Raw genomic sequence first — 12,206 nt, 5'->3', positions numbered from 1 at the left:
CTGTTCTGGAGATGACCCTCTAATGGAGTATTCCTGCAATCCAGCAGAGCCAGGTAGTGGTCTCTTCCGTCCGCATTTGCTGCCTTCAACAGGTTTTTTAAGGTCTGCATGGTATGTTCCACCGTTCCATGGATTGTGGATACTTGGGACTTGACGTAGTGTGGCAAAACTCCCAGTCCTGTGCAAATTTGTGAAACTTGGTGCCTGAGAACTGAGAACTGAATTCTATCAAGACAGGCTGCAACATGTGCTATCTGACCTTCGACTCCCAGGTCAGGTGACCCCCATCTCCAGTACAGAGTACCGTATAGTATCTAATATTGGAGTCCACTACCACGATCAACTATTATCATGAAAGGGAGCAAGCGGGAGTATGGCAATGAGATAGAGTATCAGCCATGATCATATTGAATGGCGGAACAGGCTTGAAGGGCCAAATGACCTATTACTGCTCCTATTTTCTATGTTTCTAAAATCTAAGACACTTCACAGAATCCTTATGACGTAAAATTGGACACCAAGTCAAGTTAGGTGATATTGGGACAGATGGCCGAAAGATTGGTCACAAAATTAAGCTAGAAGGAGCATCTTAAAGAAGGAAAGAGAGGTGGAGATTCATACAAGTTTAGGGAGGAATTTCCAGAGCTTAGGGCCTAAGCAGCTAAATGTGAAACCACGAGTGGTGGACACTTAAAATCAGGGATGCCGAAGAGGTCATAATTAGATGAGTGGCTGTGGAGCTGGAGGAGATTAGATTAGAGGTACAAGTCCTTGAAAACAAGGATGAGAATTTTAAAATCAAGACATTGCCTGACAATGGAGCCAATGTAGGTCAGCGAATGCAGGTGTGGTGGGGAAATGAGACTTAGCGCGAGTAAGGACAAGAAACAGAGTTTTGATGAGCTCTGGTTTGCACAGAGTAGAATGTGGGAGGCCAGCCAAGAAGTATGTTGGAATAGTAAAGTCTAGAAGTAACAAAGGCATGGATAAGGGTTTCAGTAGCAGATGCGCTGAGACAAAGGCGGACTTGGATGATATTATGGAGATGGAAATAAGCAATCTTAATGATGATGGAGATGTATGATTACCCTAGGGTTAAATTTGATGTCATGATTGCTGGCTAATAATCATAATAAGATAGAATTCAAACCAAATTTAGGTAAAGCTGACTTTGAAGGAAAAGAACAGAAATTGACCATAGTAAAGTGGGCAGAACTGTTAACAAGTAAAGCAACAGTTGAAAGGTGGGAGATTGTTCGAAGAAGTATTGGCACCTACTTTTAAAGAAAGTAGGCTCTACTTTTGTACCCAAATAACCTTGGTCAACAAAAATGTGAAAGTCGTCATAAATCAAACCCTCTGAAAAAGAGAGGGTTTACAGCAATAAAGTATATTGGAGATCTGGTGAACTGGGAGAGATGTAAAGAATAACAAAGGATTATAAAGAAAGCAGTAAGTGTTGCAATAAGAAAAGTCAAGGTAAAACTTCCAAGGAATATCAAAGGCAACACTAAGGGATTTTCCAAACATATTAAGAGATAAAGGATGGCTAAGGGTAATGTGGGCTCTGTAAAGTCACATGTAGAGCATAATGTTTTGAAGACAAGAAAATAGACTTGCGAGATAATGGCCTGGATTTTACATTAATTATAATGGTGAGACTAACAGTGCTCACTGTTATTATGGAGTTAATCAATAAGCAATAGCTGGCATCTGCACATTCGCATTATTTTAAATTCATTTGTGGTATGTGGGCATTGCTAGCAAGGCAAACTGCTCTTGAAAAGGTGGTGTTGAGCTGCCTTCTTAAATCGCTGAAGTCCATGTATTGTAGATACAGTGACAGTGCTATTAAGGGAGGGAGTTCCAGGATTTTGACCCAGTGAAATGAAGAAACAGTGATTTTTTACAAGTCAGAATGATGTGTGACTTGGACAGGACCTTAGAGGTGGTGCTGTTCTTGCAACTGCCACCATAGGACTTTTTCTAGGTCATGGAATTCAAAGTATAGGAAGGTACTGTTGAGGGAGCCTTGGTGAGTTGCTGCAGTGCATCTTCTGGATGGTACACACTGTTGCCACAGGGCGCTGGTGGTGGAGGAAGTGAATGTTTAAGTTGGTGGATGGGGCACCAGTCAAACAGGTTGTTTTGTATTGGATGGTATTGAGCTTCTGGAGTGCAGTTGGTGTCGCACTCATCCGGACAAATGGGGAGTATTCGGTCAGACTCCTGACTTGTGCCTTGTAGATGGCGGACAATCTTTGGGGAGTCAGGAGGTGAGTTACTCACCATAGAATTCCCAGCTTCTGACCTGCTCTTGTAGCCACAGTATTTATATGGCTGGTCCAGTTCAGTTTCTGGTCAATGGTAACCCCCAGAATGTTGGGTGACGGGGGATTCAGTGATGTCAATGCCAATGAGTGTCAAGGGGAGATGATTAGATACTCTCTTGTTAAAACAAGGCTAGGAAATGACTAGATTTGATGTGTGTAAACAAAGGTATTAGAGAAAATAATGAGACGAAATATTGACAAATATCCAGGAGCTGATGGTTTCCACCCTTGTGTAGCAAAGGAAGTATGTGAGGAAATTGCAGATGACTTAACAATAAACTTCCAAAAATCACTTGATTTAGTAACTGTCCCCTTAGGATGGAACATTTTCAATGTAATTACATTATTTCAGACGTGTGGGTTAGATGAACCAGGAAATTATAGATCTATTCTATAGTTTAGGGAGGAATTTCCAGAGCTTAGGGCCTAGGCAGCTAAATGTGCAACCACGAGTGGTGAACACTTAAAATCAGGGATGCCGAAGAGGTCATAATTAGATGAGATCATCTAATATTGTGGAGGAGTTACTGGAACATATTATTCATGTTAGAGTGACTGAGTACTTGAACAAATATGAACTGATCAGAGAGGCCCTGCACAGATTTGTAACAGGTAAGTCATGTCTAACTAATCTAGTTGAATTTTTTGAGGAGGTTACTAATATGTTGGTTAAATGAGTTTCTATGAATGCTATTTATATGGACTTAGAGAAAACATTTGCAAAGATTCCACACAAAAGGCTATTAGCAAAAATGAAAGTGCATGGAGTTGGAGGTAACCTATTGATATGGATAGGGAATTGGTTAAAAAGTAGGAGATTCAGAGTAAGATAAAAGATTGGGTACAGAAAGGGCTTCAATTGGCAGAATGTGACTAGTGCTCTCAGCTTTTTCATTACATTTATCAAGGAATTGAATAAAGGAATATATCCAAGTTTGCTGACAACACTAAGTACTTACTTAGTAAGTAGTGTAGATGGGATTAGGAAACTGCAAAGGTGCATTGATAGATTAAGTGATGGGACAAAACTTATGGCAGTTGAAATTGAAAGCAGAGAAGTGTAGAACTTTGGACCTAGAAGAGAGTATTTTCTAAATGGTAAGAAGCTAGGAACTGTGGAGGAGCAGAGAGATTTATAGGCCTATGTACAGAAATCATTAAAAGTTACTGGACTGGAACCAAAATAATTTAAAAGATTAATTAAACTTATCTCTAAGGAAATACAAAAAGGTGAATGTTATGCAGCAATTGTATTGATTTGATCTCAAGTGGTGCATTCGGTTCTGGGCACTGTACCCTTTTGAGGATATGTTGACCATGGAAGCATTGTGTCGCAGATTCATTACTGGGCCTAAAGTATTTAAATTATCTAGACAGGTTGTATAGACTGTGCTTGTATTCCTCTGAGTATAGAAGATTAAGGGGTGATTGAATAGAGATATTCTGGCTCAAATGCAGCATAAATATCAGCATGGGCTTGTTGGGCTGGATGGTCTGCCTCTGTGCTGTATATATCATGGAATTCTATGTAAAGACGATTAACAAATTTAATACAGTAGATAGAGAAAAACTATTTCCTCCTGTGGGGTATTACCTTAAAATTAGAGCTAGATCATTCAGCAGTGATGTCAGAAAGCTCTTCATAACACAAAGGGTAGTGGAAATCTTAGAACTTGCACCCACAAATAACTTGCTGCTCCTCCCCACATTCCCAGATCACTGTTGACACTAGATCAATTGAAAAGTTCAAAATTGAGATTTTTTTTGAGATTTTTGTTGAACGGGGTATTAAAAGATGTAATAACAAAGGTGGGAAATGGAGTTGGGATACAGGCAGTGATGATATAATTGAATAGCAAAATTAGCTTGAGAGCCTTATTGGTGCTCCAATGAGATGGTATCAGGCATTCAAGATTTAAGTTATGAGGAGGGGCTAGAGAACTTGGATCTTTTTTTATTACCACAACTTTGCTATTCACTCACCTTCTGGGAGCGGAGACAGCCGGACCCGTAAGGAACACCTCTACTCAGGCAGCGGATAAATAGAGGGCGAGGCTCAGGGCCTTCACGCACCTTCCAGGAGCAGAGACAGCAGGGCCTGCAAGAGACACCTCTACTGGGGCAGTGGATAAATAGAGGGTGAGGCTCAGGGCCTTCACTCACCTTCTGGGAGCAGAGACAGCCGGACCCGTAAGGAACACCTCTACTCAGGCAGTGGATAAATAGAGGGCGAGGCTCAGGGCCTTCACTCACCTTCCGGGAGCAGAGACAGCCAGGCCTGCGAGGGACACCTCTACTCAGGCAGCGGATAAATAGAGGGTGAGGCTCAGGGCCTTCACTCACCTTCCGGGAGCAGAGACAGCCAGGCCTGCGAGGGACACCTCTACTCAGGCAGTGGATAAATAGAGGGTGAGGCTCAGGGCCTTCACTCACTTTCTGGGAGCAGAGACAGCCAGGCCTGCGAGGGACACCTCTACTCAGGCAGTCGCCTGAGTTTGAAAAAAAATCCAGGAGTCACATCACAGGAAAATTATAAGTTCATTGGTTGGTGAGAAGCTGCTGTTAGGGAGTGTGTTTAAATAGCTTAAAAGTAGAAAAACATATCATTTATAAAGAAGTAGCTACTTGGATTTCAGTAGGGAACACTAGCAATAGGGAAGTAAAGTTAAATCAACTCAAAGTGAAATAAAGTAATAAAGTAAACTGAAGTAAGATTAAATTAGCATAAGTGTAGTAAAGTTAAGTTACTAGTGATTTATTCTACTCATTCTACTTACTCTAAGTGTAATAAATAGTTTTTAGAGTTACTGGATGGCAGGTCAGCTCGGCCAAGTGGAGTGTACATCCTGCGTGTGAAGTCGTGGACGCACCATGTGCCCCAGACAAACACAACTGTAGGAAATGTCACCAGCTGCACAAGCTTGAGCTCCAGGTTTCGAAACTTGAGCGGCGGCTGGAGGCACTATTGTACATCCGTGAGGCAGAGGACTACGTGGGTAGCACATTTAACGAGGCAGTCACACCACAGGTCAGAAGCATACAGCCAGAGAGGGAATGGGTGACCACCAGGCAGTCTAAGAGAACCAGGCTGCTGGTGCAGGAGTCCCCTAAGTCTATCCTGCTTGCTTATTGGTTTTCCATTTTGGATGCTGATGAGGGTGATGGTTCCTCAGGGGAGTGCAGCCAGATCCAAACCTGTGGCACTACGGGCAGTTCAGCTGTACAGGGGGGGTGAGAAAGAAGAATGGAAGGGTAATAGTGATAGGGGATTCCATAGTCAGGGGATCAGACAGGTGTTTCTGTGGCAGTAAATGTGACTCCAGGATGGTGTGTTGCCTCTCTGGTGCCAGAGTCAAGGATGTCATGGAGCGGCTGTAGGACATCCTTCGGGAGGAGGGGGGTCAGCCAGAAGTCATGGTCCACATTGGGACCAGGGACATAGATAGGAAGAGGGATGAGGTCATGAAAGCAGATTTCAGGGAGTTAGGAAGGAAATTAAAAAGCAGGACCTCAAGAGCAGTAATCTCAGGATTACTCCCAGTGCCATGTGCTAGTTAGCATAGGAATAGGAGGATTGATGGATTAAATACGTGGCTGGAGAACTGGTGTAGGAGAGAGGGCATTAGATTTCTGAGGCATTGGGACTGGTTCTGAGGCAGATGGGACCTGTACAAGTTGGGCGGGTTACATCTTAACAGGACTGGGACTAAAATACTTGCGGGGAGATTTGCTAGTGTTGTTGGGGTGGATTTAAACTAGCTTGTCAGGAGGGGTGGGAACGTGAGGGGTGGCCCAAACTGGAAGGAAGTAAAGTTGGTAACAGGAAGTAGTAGTGAGACTAGAAGGCAGGAGAAACAAAGCAAAGCATTAAGTATGCTTCAAATGCAAAATTATGTCAAAAAGACAAAGTTAGGGGCACTCTACCTGAATGCGCACAGCATTCACAATAAGGTAGATGATCTAAAGGCACAAATAGAGGAAAATAGGTATGATATAATTGCCATTACGGAAACATGGCTGCACGATGACCAAGACTGGGAACTAAATATTCAAGGATATTCGACATTTGGAAAGGACAGACAAGAAGGGAAAGAGGCTGGTGTTGCACTGATAATAAGTGCATGGTAAGGGAGGATCTCAGATCAGAAGAACAATGTGTAGAATCTGTTTGGGTGGGGCTAAGAAACAGCAAAGGACAGCAAACATTGTTTGGACTTGTTTATAGGCCACCAAATAGTAATGGTAATGTGGGTCATAGTATTAATTAGGAGATGAGAGAAGTATGTAGCATGGGCAATACAGTAATCATGGGTGACTTCAATCTGCATATAGACTGGGCAAATCAGTTGAGCACTAATGCCGTGGAAGATGAGTTTCTGGAGTGTGTTAGGGATGGTTTTCTAGAGCAGTATGTTGAGGAGCTGACTGGCGGACAGGCTATTTTAGATCTACACTTTCTAATCTTTTATGTAATGAAAAAGGGCTAATTAATAATCTTGTTGTAAAATAACCTGTAGGGATGAGTGACAACAATATGATAGAATATTACATTATGTTTGAAAGTGAGATAGTCCACTCTGAAGCAAGGGCGTTAAAGTTGAATAAAGTAAATTATGAAGTCATTAGGGACAGATTGGCTGAGGTGGATTGGGAAAATATATTACATTAAAAGATATGACTGTGCATAGACAATGGATAGTCTTCAAAGATTTATTACATAGCTTACAGCACCTATACATTACTCCAAGGTGCAAAAACCCCAAAAAAGTCAGTCAACCGTGGCTGACAAAGGAAGTTAAGGATTGTATAAGATTAAAAGAAAAGGCTTATAAAGTTGCCAGAAATAGTAATAAACCTAAAGATTGGGAGGTTTTTAGAATACAGCAATGTAAGGCCAAGAATCTGGTAAAGAAAGGGAGAATAGAATATGAATGCAATCCAGCAAAAAACATTAAAAAATGACTGTAAAAGCTTCTATAGGTATGTAAAAAGGAAGCATTTGGCTAAGACAAATGTGGGTCCATTACAGGCAGAGTCAGGAGAACTCATAGTGGGGAATTGAGAAATGGCAGAGAAACTAAATGGTTACTTTGTGTCTGTTTTTACTGAGGAAGATACAGGAAATCTCCCAGATGTAGAGATCCAAGAGACTAGGGAGAATGAGGAGTTGAAGGAAATTAGTATAAGAAAGAAGGTTGTATTGCAGAAATTAATGGGACTGAAAGTTGATAAGTCCCAGGGATCTGATATTCTGCATCCCGGAATGTTGGAAGAAGTTGCTATAGAAATAGTGGATGCATCTTCCAAAATTCTATAGATTCTGGAATGGTTCCTGAAAATTGGAAGGCAGCAAATATCACCCCACTATTTAAGAAGGGAGGGAGAGAGAAAACAGGGAATTACAGACCTTTTAGCCTTACATCAGTAGTTGGGAAAATGCTAGAATCTATTATAAAGGATGTGATAAATGGATACTTGGATAATCATGATTCTATTGGGCATAGTCAGCATGGACTTGCAAATGGGAAATCATGTTTGACAAACTTGTTGGAGTTTTTTGAGGGCATTACTAACAAAATTGATAAAGGATAGTCGATGGACATAGTATATATGGATTTTCAGAAGGCTTTTGATAAAGTCCCCCACGGGAGGTTGATTAGCAAAATAAAAGCACATGGGATAAGAGGCAATATACTGGCATGGATTAAGGATTGGCTAACAGGCAGGAAACAGAGTAGGAATAAACAGGCCATTCTCACGGCAGGCTGTGACTGCAAGGACCAGTACTTGGGCCCCAGCTGTTCACAATATATATCAAAGATTTGGATGTAGGGACCAAATGTAATATTTCCAAGTACATGGATGATACAAAGCTAGGCGGGAATGTATGTTGTGAGGAAGATGTAAAGAGGCTACAGGAGGATTTAGACAGACTTAGTGGGTGGGCAAGAACGTGGCAGATGGAATATAATGTGGAAAAATGTGAGGTTATCCACTTTGGTAGAAGAAACAGATGCGCAGAGTATTTCCTAAATGGTAAGAGATTAGAAAGTGTAGATGTACAAAGGGACCTGGGTGTCCTTGTTTATAAGTCACTGAAAGCTAACATGCAGGTGCAGCAGGCAATTTGGAAGCCTATTGGAATGTTAGCCTTTATCACAAGAGGGTTTGAGTACAGGAGTAGTGAAGGTTTGCTTCAATTTTATAGAAGCTTGGTTAGACTGCACCTGGAGTACTATGTACAGTTTTTGTCCCCTTACCTCAGAAAGGATATTATTGCCATAGAGGAAGAGCAACGAAGGTTCACCAGACTTGTTCCGGGGATGGCGGGACTGTCTTATGAAGAGAGATTGGGGAAACTGGACCTGTATTCTCTAGAGTTTCGAAGAATGAGAGGTGATCTCATTGAAACCTACAAAATACTTAAAAGAATAGACTGGGTAGATGCAGGTAAGATGTTTCCCCTGGTTGGGGAGTCTGGAACCAGGAGACATGATTTCAAAATAAGGGGGAAGCCATTTAGGCCCGAGATGAGGAGAAATTCCTTTACTCAGAGGGTTGTGAATCTTTGGAATTCTCTACTTCGGAGGGCCGTGGAAGCTCAGACATTGAGTATGTTTAAGGTAGAGGTTTATAGATTTCTGATTAACAGTAACCTAAAGGGTTATGGGCTCATGTGGGTAAAAGGCACTGAAGTGTTTGATCAGCCATGATTGTATTGAATGGCAGAGCAGGCTCGATGGGCTGAATAACCTTCTCCTGTTGCTATGTTCCTAACTTGCATTTATTTAGAAAGTTTAATGTAGTAAATGTCTCAAGGCACTTCACCGGAGCATAATCAGGCATAAATTGACACAAGGACAAAAACAGAGACATTAGGGTAGTAAGTGGTATGTTTTAAGAGTGTTATAAAGTAAGAAAGGGAGGTAAAGAGATGGGGATATTCAGGGAGGGAATTCTATAGCTGAGGGCTTAGATAGAAGGCAGCCAACAGCCCATTGAAGGAAGTTGGGATACACAAGAAGTCGGAATTGAAAGATTGTAGCGTTATGAAGCATTGTAGGTTGGGGGAACAATTCCAACGAGGGATTGGAACACAAAGGTGAGATTTTTAAATTTGAGCTAAGAGTTTTAAGAGGAGAGGTATTCAAAACTATTTGACATTTTGATAAGACATGATAGTCGGTAAATAGATGCATTAATTTAAGATTATTATTAAAAGTACAAGAGAAAGGTTAGGACAACATTTTCTTTGAGAGAATTGTCAGGACGTGGAAAGCCCTTCCACAAACAAGGTTGAAGCACAAAACAAAATAATTTCTAAAAGGGACGTGGTTAAATATTAGAAAAAATAGAAGTGTGTTGAGAAAAATCAGTGGATTGGAACTAGTTGGATAGGTCTTTCAGTTAATTGGGCCAAATCACCTCATTCTATGCTGTAATTTTATACTGATTATCAACTGTCCAGTTTCAGAGATGTCTAACAGCTGAAAATGGCAGGGAAACATATCTGTCCTTAGATGCCTGAGGCTTTCCCTATCCATTTTTCATAGAAAATCTGTAAGTGAGTGCCTGTCATGGGGGAAATGGTGGCATAGTGGTGATGTCACTGGACGAGTGATCTAGAGACCCAGACTAATACTCTGAGGAAATGGGTTCAAATCCCACTCTGGCAGCTGGTAGAATTTAAATTTAATTAATAAAATCTGGAATTGAGAGCTGGCCTCAGTAATATTGACCACGAAGCTATCATTAATTGTTGTAAAAACCCACCTGGTTCATGAAAGCCCTTTAGGAAAGGAAATCTGCTTTCCTTATATGGTTTGGCTGGTCTCTCCAGATCCACAACAATGTAGTTGACTTTTAACTGACACTCTGAAATGGCCTAGCAAGCCACTCAATTCAAGGGCAATTAGGGATGGGCAACAAATGTTGATGTTGCCAGTAATGCCTCCAACCAATGAAACAATAAATAAAGAAAAGCTTTTATCTGAAACAGGTGCACTTGAATATGCTGAACAGGGTCTTATGCCGGTGTAGGACCTTGTTTCCAATTTTGAGCTACAACTTAGCAAATATGAGCATAGATCTATGCGAGTATCCAGAAATCAGAAAATCTACTCGGGTAAATGAAATACAAGCTTTTGAGGACAAGGCATTCACAGCCCTAAAGTACGTATGGGCCTGAAGCCTAATCCAGTTGCCTCATACTGGCATCTCTTGTGAACTATAAAAAGCGAGGATGATTCTGCGACTTAAATCTACAAGTTAAGAAAAGCAATTTGTGCAAAAGAAAACTGAAATGAGGACTTGGTCAGATATTCAGAAAGCTACAAATGCCTAACACATGTCAACACAAAGCTAAACAAATAATTTAACTTAAATTATAATTGCAAAACTAAATGACATCAGTACAGACTTTGACATACCTCACACAAGGGTAAAGATTGAAAGATTTTATTCCCCTCAGGCAGGCCTCTTTAGAAATTCTGTGCCATTATAGAATCTGCAGCACAGATAGAATTAGCATGCTTGTACCTTCTTGACTTTAGGAATTTAATTTAGTTGTAAGGCGGGGCCTTATAAAGTGTTTTTCTATGTACAAATACCATATCCCATGCCAATACCAGGAGCCCCGTCTTTACAGAACTGACTCTTCCACAAGGGATTTTTTTAGCTTTTGTAAAGAAGAGAGATACGCTGTAACTTTTCCATCTTGCTCCTCTGGTCCATAGATTGTGTTCTGGTTGGATCCTTTTGAGTCTTTTTGTGCTGAGGCAAGTATGAGCGGGCGCAATAGCTGGGGCGCTTTAAGACTCGGAACCCTGCAGAAAGATATGGTGGAAACTCTAGTGAGAGAAAAGAAAGCAACAAATTCATGTGAAATTAATTTATTTACATTTCTTAGCATGCTACCATTTCAATGTTTACTTGATATCATCGAATCTATTAGCCTTAATTCCACTACAAACTTTACTTTAGTCTTGTCATAATTTGAATGTAGTTTTTGAGCTAGGATATTGGGAATATCCACATTTGGGGAACCATGTTAAATCACCCCAATCCTGGGTCTGTCTGAGGGAATAGATCTATTTTGCATTGTGTGATATGGGCTTTGCTGGTAAGTCCAGCATTTATTGCCCATCTCTAATTGCCTTTGAGAAATTGATGGGACTTCTTGGACTGGTGCAGTCTCTGTGGTGAAGGTACTTCCATAATGCTGCTAGTTAAGTCTTTTCAGGATTTTGACCCAGCGACTATGAATGAACATCAATAAATGTCCAAGTCAGGATGGTGTGTAACTTAGAATGCTTTACTATGATTCTTTCCATGTTGTAAGTCATTCTTGCACAGGAGCCATGCTAATTTCTATTTCGTTCCAATTTTTGTACGAGGAGAGGGTTTTCCTATGCACTTGCTGCATTTGCCCTTTTAGATGGATTTGGAAAGTGTTAAAGAAGTGACCTTGGCAATAACTGAGAACTTAAATATGATAAACATGTGTTACAACACATCAACAGATTGGTAACCTGAGAGCAAGCTTCATCAAAATGCATACGGTTTTCAGTGTACTACACAGTTCCCCATCAATGAGATTAATACAGTTTACACTGTTTTTTTAAATCATAAATATGGTTCTCTGTGTTTTTGCAAAGGATGCATCTCTTCATAGAGTTGTAATTTTCAATTGAAATATTCCTCAACAAGGTTGGCCTTGTTTATTTTCTCGGCACAATTAGGCTGTCTGTTCTGACCATTTGGCAGATATACCCCTCTGAATGTCAATATTGTTGCGTATTTAGAAAACAGTAGCAATTTTGTACCAGAGGTGTACACTGGAGGGCTCTCTTGGAACAGTTCAAACCAGAAAAC

At 40.9% G+C, this 12,206-nt stretch overlaps 1 pseudogene; it reads right to left on the bottom strand.

Moving 5' to 3' along the window:
• Positions 1-11,640: 11,640 nt before the first annotated feature.
• Positions 11,641-11,741, bottom strand: LOC144680136 (U6 spliceosomal RNA; annotated as a pseudogene).
• Positions 11,742-12,206: the final 465 nt, after the last annotated feature.

Source organism: Cetorhinus maximus, chromosome 4 (assembly GCF_964194155.1).
Source record: "Cetorhinus maximus chromosome 4, sCetMax3.hap1.1, whole genome shotgun sequence".
Classification (NCBI taxonomy): Eukaryota; Metazoa; Chordata; class Chondrichthyes; order Lamniformes; family Cetorhinidae; genus Cetorhinus; species Cetorhinus maximus.
The sequence above is the reverse complement of the archived record's forward strand: the minus strand, read 5'-3'. Positions and strand labels throughout refer to the sequence as shown.